Raw genomic sequence first — 9,422 nt, 5'->3', positions numbered from 1 at the left:
GCTCTACAGAGAGACAGAGAAGGAGAATGCAAGATCAACAGTTAATATCTTGATGAACAACGGGGCTAACATATAGCCCATCAGTTATATATATAAGAAATTATATAAATCAATCAATCATACACTAGCAAAGAGACTATATCACAATCAACTCCACATAAATAGAAGAAGGTAATTCCTTTGGTTGTGCTTGCTTTGCAGAGCACCCCCTTACACCTGACCTTGAATTATATCAAGTCTTTCCTGTTGATTCCAACTCCGTGTTCTGTGTACAGCTGAGCAGCTGGTGTTTACCCAATGAGTAGCAGATTGCATAAGAGATGTAGAACAGTCTGAGAAGCGAAGTAGCTCTGCCTCTGAGCTGCTTTCCTCCTTGAGGAGTGAGAGATTGCCTCTTTTGTGGGAGGCAGGAGTAGGAAGCAAAGAGTGTAATTTTCTTTTTTTTTTTTTTCCCCATTATGTTTTGGTAACTCTTTCCCTTTTCTGAGCAAAGGATAAAGCAGGGAGTAAAGACTAATGATGTCGCCTGAACAGGGGCTTGAACCCTGGACCCTCAGATTAAAAGTCTGATGCTCTCCCAACTGAGCTATCCAGGCTCCCTGCAAATACCTGGAGAGCCTCTTTCCAGAACCCAGCCATAATTAGCAGACCAGGGGCTTTACACCTCTAAGAGAAGGAGAGGGAATTTATCAGCAATTGATACCTTGAAGGACTGTCTGAGCTAACATTTCCCTTTCACATCTTTGTTCAGGAGAATGTATTCCTGCCTTGTTGGATGTCACCTCTGCAGCTTTCAGAGGACTTCAGTCCCACGCAGCAGTGCAAGATGCAGGTGGGAATGCTGGGGTTCTTTAAAGGTTCAATCCTGGGCCGTGATCCCAATAATCCCCAAGGTGGCAGTACATGATCTCTTGCCACTTCACTCTGCTCCTGGACAAGGTTCTGGCAGACCAGGTGCCTCCTGAGTCCCCCCTATGGCTGGAGGGATGGTGTTGCAGCCCCACAGTATGCAGAAACACCTTTTTCAGTGGGGCAGGTAGCACAAGTAGTCCTTCCTGCACATAGCTCACCTGGGAGAGGTATATCCCAGGTCTTTCCACAGAGAGGCCTGAGCCTCTTCTTCCCGGACAGCACCATGGCAGTGCATCAGGCACCTCTGTATGAACCTCAACATTCCTCAAGTTGCACCAGGGGAGGTTCAGGTTAGATAGCAGGAAAAAAATCTACACAGAAAGAGTAATCAAGCATTGGAATAGACTGCCCAAGCCATTCTGAGGTCAGAGACCTCAAAATACGATCAGCCCCAAAGGGAGCCACACAGGGACCTCTGCACCTGGCTGGGCCACAGCTGGCACATCCACAAGCAGACTGAATTTTCTGGTTTCAGCCTTTGCTGAAGTTCATGAGGGCTCTCCAGGACCTCCTGCAGCCCCTTGCCATCACTCCCAGCTCTGCACAAAAGTCACCCCCACAAGGCCTTTGCCTGATTATGATATTTTCTCTTTGTTAATGCATGATTGATTTGCTTACTTGTATATTTTCTTATATACATGAATGACGGGCTGTATGTAAGCCCAGTCAGTCCTGCAAGATATTTATTGTTGATCTGGGATTTTACTTCTCCTCTCTCTCTCAATCTCTCTCTTTGTAGGGCTGCTTAGAGAGCCCCTTGTCTGCTAATTAGGGCTGGCTCTGACAGAAGGCTCTTAGCTTCTGCAGGTCCATGGACAGCTCAGTTGGGAGAGCATCAAACTTTCAATCTGAGGGTCCAGGGTTCAAGTCTCTGCTCAGAGGACGATTGTCTCCTCCTTGCTTTTCTTCCCCTCTGCACAGAAGTGGCTTTGCCAAAACCAAAGAAATCTCTTTGCTTCCAACTCCTGCCTCATGCAGAAGAGGGAAGCTCTCTATCCAATCTCAGGGGAAGCTGCAGAAGCAGCTGAGACACAGAGCACAGTCTAGTCTCTGTCTCCTTGGGAGCCTGTCCGGCTGCTCAACTCTCCTGGGCGCAATCTGAGTGATCTCCACTTTTGCATGGCTCCCAGCACTCCTTGGCGCCCTTCCGGGCTGCAGCTATTGTGGCAGAGCAGTCACTTGCACTATTGCAAATGGGGAACAGTGCCTCACCAGTTTCTAAGATGAAATTTTCACTCAGGAAAAATCTCCAAATCAGTGAGTTTGATTGAGAGTCCCAAAGAGCCAAATCAAGTCCTCTGGGGTGCCCAAAAAAGGAACTGTGAACCCTCGAATACCATAAATTGTGAATTGAGGGCTCTTGGAGGCAAACAGATGGTGGCAGAGGTTACTGAAAGGGCACTTGAAACCTTCAAAAAAGGACCAGAAGTCCAGGGGTCACAGCAGATGGAGCCGTTATGTGCCATAGTGCACAAAGAGGCTGTTTTGGCCATTATACGCTCTGCCTCCCTGTAGACTCAGTCTTCCAGCACCTCAGTCTGTCTGGCAAGGTATTAATTGCTTATCTGGGATCCTCCTTGTTTCTCCATCTGCCTCTCAGTAGTGCTGCTGAGAAAGCCCAGGGTGGTGCCTCTGGATTGAGGCTCTGTTTGGCTTCTCAGGGAGCTTGCATCGGTCACTTGAGAGCACATCAGACGTTTAATTGGGAGGTAGAGGGTTCAAGATCCATTTCAAGCGACAGCCTTGCTCTTTACTCACTCTGGAGCTACATTTCCTCCTCTCCTAGGCAGCCTGCTGCGCACTGCCTAGACTCAACTCTCCTATGCACAAGTGCATAGTTCTCAGCACCCCTAGTCTTTGGGGCCCATTAGGGCTGCAGATATTGAAACAAATCAGTCACTTGTTCTCTTGCAAAGCAGTGCCTCATCAGTTTCTAAGTAGACATTTTCCCTCAGCAGAAGATCGGATTTGATTTATCCATGGGAAGATCTGGAGAAGATGAGGAAGGGGCAGAAGAAATCAATCTTGTGGGACCAGAAGCCATGCAAACATATGTCACAAACTACTGACGGGGTTTCTCTGCCCATGAGTGTGCACCCTGGGGGTAGAGTCCAGGCCTCCTGTGCAGCACAGACCGTGCAGGAGTCAGGGGAACGAGGTCTATGCATCAGGAGCCAGTGCCAAAGCCAGACGCGGTCAGGATGTTGCCTTGGCAGCGAGGCCCCCAAACTGCCCTCTTGCTGCCCTCTGTCTATGTAGCTCCACAGGCACAGGAGCATGGAAGCAGCACAGCCTTTCCCTCCAGGCTGCCACAGAGCTGAGGAGAGGGATGTTCCTGTTTCCCTGGACACAAGAAGGACAGCGAAGGCGGCTCCAGTGGCTTGAGGGTGTTGGTGACTGGTGACGGGGAAGAGGGGGATGAGCATCCGCTTTTCTCATCCTACCCAGGTTGAAGCTCTTGTCTCCACCCCTTTCAGCAAAGCTTTCTACAGAGCTCTCCTTGCCTAGTCCACCATGCATGGACTGAAGTCACATTTACCCAATTACCCTGGACTCCATTGGCTGACACACCACGGATAGCTCTGAGAACTTCCCTACCACACGGGGCTTTAAATTCACCCAAGCTTTTGGCAGTGTCTCCCACAAGCTCCCCCCAGGCAGCGGTGCAGATGAGGTGTGGGCTAGATGAGCAGGCCATGAGGTGAACTGAGGAATGGATGAACGGCAGAGCTCATACACTTTTGAAGACTGCTACAAAGCCTAGTTGGAGGCCTGCAGCTAGTGGTGCCCCCCAGGGATCCACACTGGGTCCATTCCTGTTCAACTTACTCATCCATGACCTGCAGGAAGGGACACAGTCCCCCAAGACATTGGACAGCAACAGTCCCTCCAGGTCCTTCTACGTGAGAGCGGCCACTGTTGGCCAAGGGACACACACACAGCTGCCACAATAGGCCAAAAAGGCCCCTGCATCTGGCATGACACCTCCGGGCAGGCTGCGGTACACAACACGGATGCCCAAGGCCCCAAAGAGAAGACTGCAACTCCCACTCCACCCCTGCAGGATGTCTTTGGGGATGGGCCCTGAACCTCCCTGCTGGCATGTCTTCGTTCCTCCCCATGACTTCCCATCTTGCAAGAGACCAAAGGAAGATCTCTGGGATGCAACTAAAGGAGGAAAACGCAAACCATGTGGTGAAGCCAAGGCAAGCAGGGGGCCAAAAAGGACAATGCCAAGGATGCAGACGGACTCCTTGGTGCCACACCTCAGGACTTCTCTGTCCATCTCGGACTGAGACCTGCCCAGGGCCTGCGTGCAGACTCCCACTTGTGCCCATAGCCTTTTCAATTCAGGCTGAGGTGAAGGCCCTTGCTCGGGGCATCAGAGAGGCCTCAGCGTTGGGGTCCAAGCCAGTCAATCCGATGTGGCAAGAAGTCAGAGGATGCTGTATCCAGCTCCATGGTTCTGGGCTTTGGAGGACTGTCAGCACTGAGGGGCACCACTCCTTGTGTGTCCCTGGCCTTCCTTGCAGATGCAATACTCAGCACACGCTCAGCCTTTCCACTTTGCCCTCTGCCTTTTTATTCTTTTGGCTGTTGCAGAACTGCAGAGTGGGATCTTTTTCTCCTCTGCTCATTTCTTCTTGCAGTGGAGACGTTTCTTGCTTGCCAGCTGTTCTTTCTGGCAGCTTCTCTTTGGACGGGCATCCCGAGGTGGGAACTGGTAGAAGTCAGGATCGATGTCTGGCAGCATTTCAGTACTTGGTTGAAGCTGAAGCACAAAGAACACAAAACATTGCGCATTGCCTCCAGCCTTCCTCCAAGCCCTGGAAATGGAGTGCTAGAGAAGCCAGCACCACAGCCCCTCTGCAGCCCCACAGACGAGTTTGTTGCTCTGGCCTCAGGCCCACCAGGAACAACAGCCCCCCTGGGGCAGCAACTCTGCAGCCGTAGCTGGAGCACCGGGAAAACGGCCTCAACATCCACAGGGGAACGTGTGAGGCTGAGCAAGGCGTTGCAGCAATCTCCCTCTAGCCCTTCCCTCTCAGACTGAGATCCCTGCAGGCCTCAGGAACAAGGGTAAGGAGCAGCCCTGCCAAGGGGAGGAGCAGCCCCTCTGCTGTGCGACCTTGCTGAGGATTCTTCAGGTCAGGCGGAATGAGCCAAAGCGCCTCTTCTAGCCCTGGCCTTCACCCTCAACATCAGTTCCCAGGGCCACCCTTGCTGCTCCTCCAACAACTGCCACCCTAGAAATGGCTACTTCATCACACGGGCTCTTTTCTTGGCCAGGGACCCCATTCCTCACATTTTGCAGCCTGTTCCACACACTGCTTGGAAGCAACTCCACTGCGCTGACAAAGACCTTTCCAGCTTGGGAAGTGCCTTTGCCTTTCCTAAAAAGAGTTCTTACCTCATCCACTCTGATCCATTTAAGGTTCTGCCATCTTTCCATTTCAAGAGCCTCCAGTTCATTGGTATATCGTCCGTGACATCTTGCCTCGGGTTTCAAGGGACCCTGTTAAAAAAGGGAAGCCAAGAGAATGCATTTAGTCAGAGAGGCCACCAGGAGGAGGATGCTGAGCAGCCTGGAAGGCATCAGTTGACTGCAGATGGGGAAGAAGTCCAGTTAAATAACACACTTGTGGAAACAGACCTTATTGTTAAGGCTAATACCGCTGACCATGGCAGTAGAGCATGAGCTCAGACCTCTGTCCCTGCACTGGGTCTCAGACCAGGTGGCTCTAGCCACTTGACTTGTGTCAGTCTCCTTGACGTGCCCCGAAGACAGAGGTTTCTCCAACTATTTCTCCCACATGTTCCCCCTTGCAGTACCTCCAGCCTTTTGACCCCTTCCTTCTGAGTTCGAGGTTTCACAGCTGGGATCTCTGGGAGCCCTTTCTGATGCCCCTTCTCCCTGAAGGAATCCCAGCGATTGCGTTGGTGCCTCTGCTGGCTCAGGTCCCGTATTGCCTGGAGGGCCGCAGGAATCAAGAACAGGCAGTATTCGGTTGTTGGTTTGTTGAGGGGGAGGTTGTGCTACTTTTATCCGTTTTCCAGAGGCTTTTTGGTAGCAGGGGTTTTCTGTCAAACGCATCAGGGCATAGGTGAAAAGCCCCTTTCCCCTGAGGCCTGCCCCTCTGAAGGACCTCCAGGCCATATTGTAGTGTTACAAAGAACACACATGACAGGCTCTTTTCCAAGCCAGTGTTCACCTAACTGGGCTTCTCTACTAGGACATGGGACACAGTCATTGCACACCTCCACCCCACGTACCTGTCTGTCTCTCTGATGCCTGTCACAAAGGACAGGTTTGGTTGAGTCCTTGGCTGGCAGAGATGGTTCCTGCTTGCCATTGCCATTCTTCAAGGAACCCTCTGGGATTGCAGGCAGCCGGCTGAAATGCACAGCAGCAGACTTGGCATGAGCTCCACAGTAGCTTGCTCTCCACATTGGGCTCACAAGCTCTGCCCTTTCTGCTGCAGCAGAAGGCAATCGTGCAGCAGAGTTATGTGGAATGGATTAGTTGGGCTCAAATGAAAGCAGAAACAGAGGGAGAGCCCTGAGTTGTTCCACACCAGGGTGGCGTGACCATGGTCAAAGGGAAGCCAGAATGTCCTCTGTCCCTTGATGGGATGGGGCAACCCATTCCCTTCTCCTGGCAATGGCCTTCAGCTCAGACAAGCACTAGCAGCACTCAAGAGCTACTTGAGAGCCTTTGGAATCCTCAGAACTCTCATGAACATGCCTATGGATCTGGATTCAAAAGATGGCTTGAGCTGCCCTCAAAAAGCTGTGTCCTGGAAGCAGAGCCCAAAGAGAAATGCAAGCAAGACAAGAGAGTGCCACAAAAAGCCACTACACGCTTGCCATGCAGCAAGTGTCTTCCTGCCCTGTGTTTGTAGCTCCTCAAAGCTGATGCAGACAGTTGTGCTCACAGGACACCTCTCCCTCAAACCACAACAGCACGGCCTCATCCGCATCCTTCCAACAAGAGACTCACCCCACAGTGGGCTTCTTCCTTGGCTCCATTGCTGCCTTTGCCTGCTCTGCAGGAAGATCTTTTGGGACTCCTTTAGCTGGTCCATACTCTGAAAGAGACCCCTTGTTGGGAGGTATCCTAAGAAAGTCCCTTTGGGGGGATCATTTCACAGCAGAGGAGCAGCCAGTGTGCTCCCTGTAACTGCTCCCACAGGCAGGACTTTGTCACACACACCCTCAAGAGAGTACTTCTGGCATTGCCAGTCTGGAAAGAGCAAGGAACTTTTAGCACAGGTTGGCAGCCGTGCCCACCCGCACCACGGGAAAACCGACACAGCTCCGGAAGGAGTCACTGTTACATTACCTTTCTTGACCATCCGATTGCCCACATCTTCCTTGGTCACTTTCTTTGCTTCAGTGGGCTTTGCAGTGCCCTTCACAGGAGGTATGACGGTGCTCCTGCGAGGCCCGACCTGAAGCTGAAAGCTGCAAAGAGGATGGAGAGAGCAGCTTGAAGGAGGAATACAGGCAGTCCTGAGTACGGCAAAGCACGCGTGGGCTGCAGGCCCTTGGAAGGGTTGGTCTCCAGGGAATACAGGACTCAAGAAGCTCTTGCAAGTCAGGCAGGGGCTGCTGAGGCAGAGCTACTCACTGTGGAAAGATGATGATGCGGCCAGACTGGGTGTGGGAGGCAGCAGTCTCGGTGCCCAAGAGCAAAGAGCCCTTCATCTCTGGCATCTGCAGCAGGGACAGGGACAAGTGAGAGGATGCCAAGGAAATGCCTGCCTTGCCCACAAGGGTCGCCAACCTCACGTCTGACCTTAGCGGCCAGTGAAGGAAGGGAACGAGGGTAGGGAGTACCAGGGACGCCTGCCCATTTCTTGCCCAATTTCCCAAAGGGTGCAAGGAGAGAAGGCTGGAGCCAGGGAAAAATGGAAAACTTACACTGAGAAGAGCTGTTAGCAGCATCTCATTCCCATTGAGCCGTTTGAGAAAGCTTCTCTGAAACTTCATTTTCACGGCTTTCCCTTGGATAAGGAGCATGCCAATGTCCTTGAGGACAAAGGCAAGGTTCTCCTCGTTCTTTATGTAATGGTGGAAAAGACTCAGGGTCTCTTGCATGCTCTCTTGGGTTTTCTTCCTCGAGGCCACCTCCTCCAAGCCTAAGTCCGCATACTTCAGCGGCTCAATTTGTTTCTCATCTAGCAAACAAAAACAGACAACAAAACTCAGAGGACAATGAAGAAGCTGAAGCCAAGCTTGAGCTGCCCCCAAGCTCTCAGGCAATCCACAGCTTCCGAGCTGTCCTGTGGGAGCCTCAGGGAGGCACAAGGGCATTTCCTGCCTTTGGGGAATAAGTTGCAGGCACCCTGTGTGTCCCAGGCCCCACGCAAGGTGCACTCTGGCCTCCGGGGGACTCAGCGGGGCCACGTCAGAGGGGCATCATGCAGAAGGACAACGCAAGGCCTGCACCACAGGTCTTAGGGTTATTCCGCTTGCTCATTGCCCCACAGACCCTCAGAAGGCCCCAGCGGCAGCAGCTGCTGCCTGAGCTCTTGGTGCCAGAGCGCTGTCCATGGGCAGGGCCAGACTGTTGTTCCCAGTGAAGAGATGATGGGTTCATGAGAGGGAAACAAATCACGGCAAAGGCAGCCCCCAGCTCGCAGTGTGTCACCAAGGGCAGGAAAGGTCTGCATCTGTCCCCTTACCAAAATCAGGTGATTTGTCCTGCCTCAGGCCATAAAGTTCTGCAAATGCCTTTGCAAAGTGAAACCTGGGTCTCCGAAGAGTGAAAACGGTCTTTCCTCCGTTCTCAAAATCCGATAGGATGATATCAAACGTCCCAAAATTGGGAATTCGGACACCCTGGAAACAAAGCAGAAGTCAAAGGAGCCCTAGAAAGAGTTCTGCAGAGGGAAGCATTAACTCATGTGTCACCAGAGGACAGAGAGAGGCCTTTGTGCCTGGGCCGCTCCTGCTGCACAGAGGCAAATATGGGAACTATGGAAAGCTCCAGAGAAGACCTAGATACTCCAGATCTCTCCCTTTCTCCTTACTCTCTCCCTGAAAGGAAGATGTGATGATGGAAAAGCCAAGCAAGCCTCCTCGGTGGCTAAGAAACAACGGCTGCCAGCAATCGGACACCCCCAAAGCACGTCCCAGCTTCCTGTGCGGCCTTGGTGCTCTAGCCCTGGGCCTGAGGGAAGGACCAGAAGGTTCCCACTGCTTTCCCCCACGGGGCCAGGCTTGAGAGATTACCCGCCTGACAGAAGGGCTGCAGTGTCCTTCTAGGGTAGGATTTCTGCTTTTGGAGGAGGGAAGGAATAATTGCACTGCCTTGCACAGCGGTGCCAGAAGGCGCAAAAGCATCAGGGAGGAAGGGGAGGAGGAGCACCCAAGACCCACCTTGTTCCTCAGCAGCTGCTGGATGACATACTCGGACACACATTCCCAGATCGTGAGCACGTCTGGAAGGAAAGGCAAGGAGATATCGTGCTCTAAGTCTACAAGCTCGCAATCACTCTGCCCTT

The 9,422-nt window shown here is 52.3% G+C and overlaps 1 non-coding gene across 1 annotated transcript; it reads right to left on the bottom strand.

Moving 5' to 3' along the window:
* Window positions 1–523: 523 nt before the first annotated feature.
* Window positions 524–596, bottom strand: TRNAK-UUU (transfer RNA lysine (anticodon UUU)). Its single transcript has one exon. It is a non-coding gene; the product is annotated as a tRNA-Lys (tRNA).
* Between the last annotated feature and the right edge of the window lie 8,826 nt (window positions 597–9,422).

Source organism: Tinamus guttatus, unplaced genomic scaffold (assembly GCF_059628265.1).
Source record: "Tinamus guttatus ecotype Peru unplaced genomic scaffold, ASM5962826v1 Tinamus_guttatus_pri_ptg000023l, whole genome shotgun sequence".
In the NCBI taxonomy this organism is placed as follows: domain Eukaryota; kingdom Metazoa; phylum Chordata; class Aves; order Tinamiformes; family Tinamidae; genus Tinamus; species Tinamus guttatus.
The sequence above is the reverse complement of the archived record's forward strand: the minus strand, read 5'-3'. Positions and strand labels throughout refer to the sequence as shown.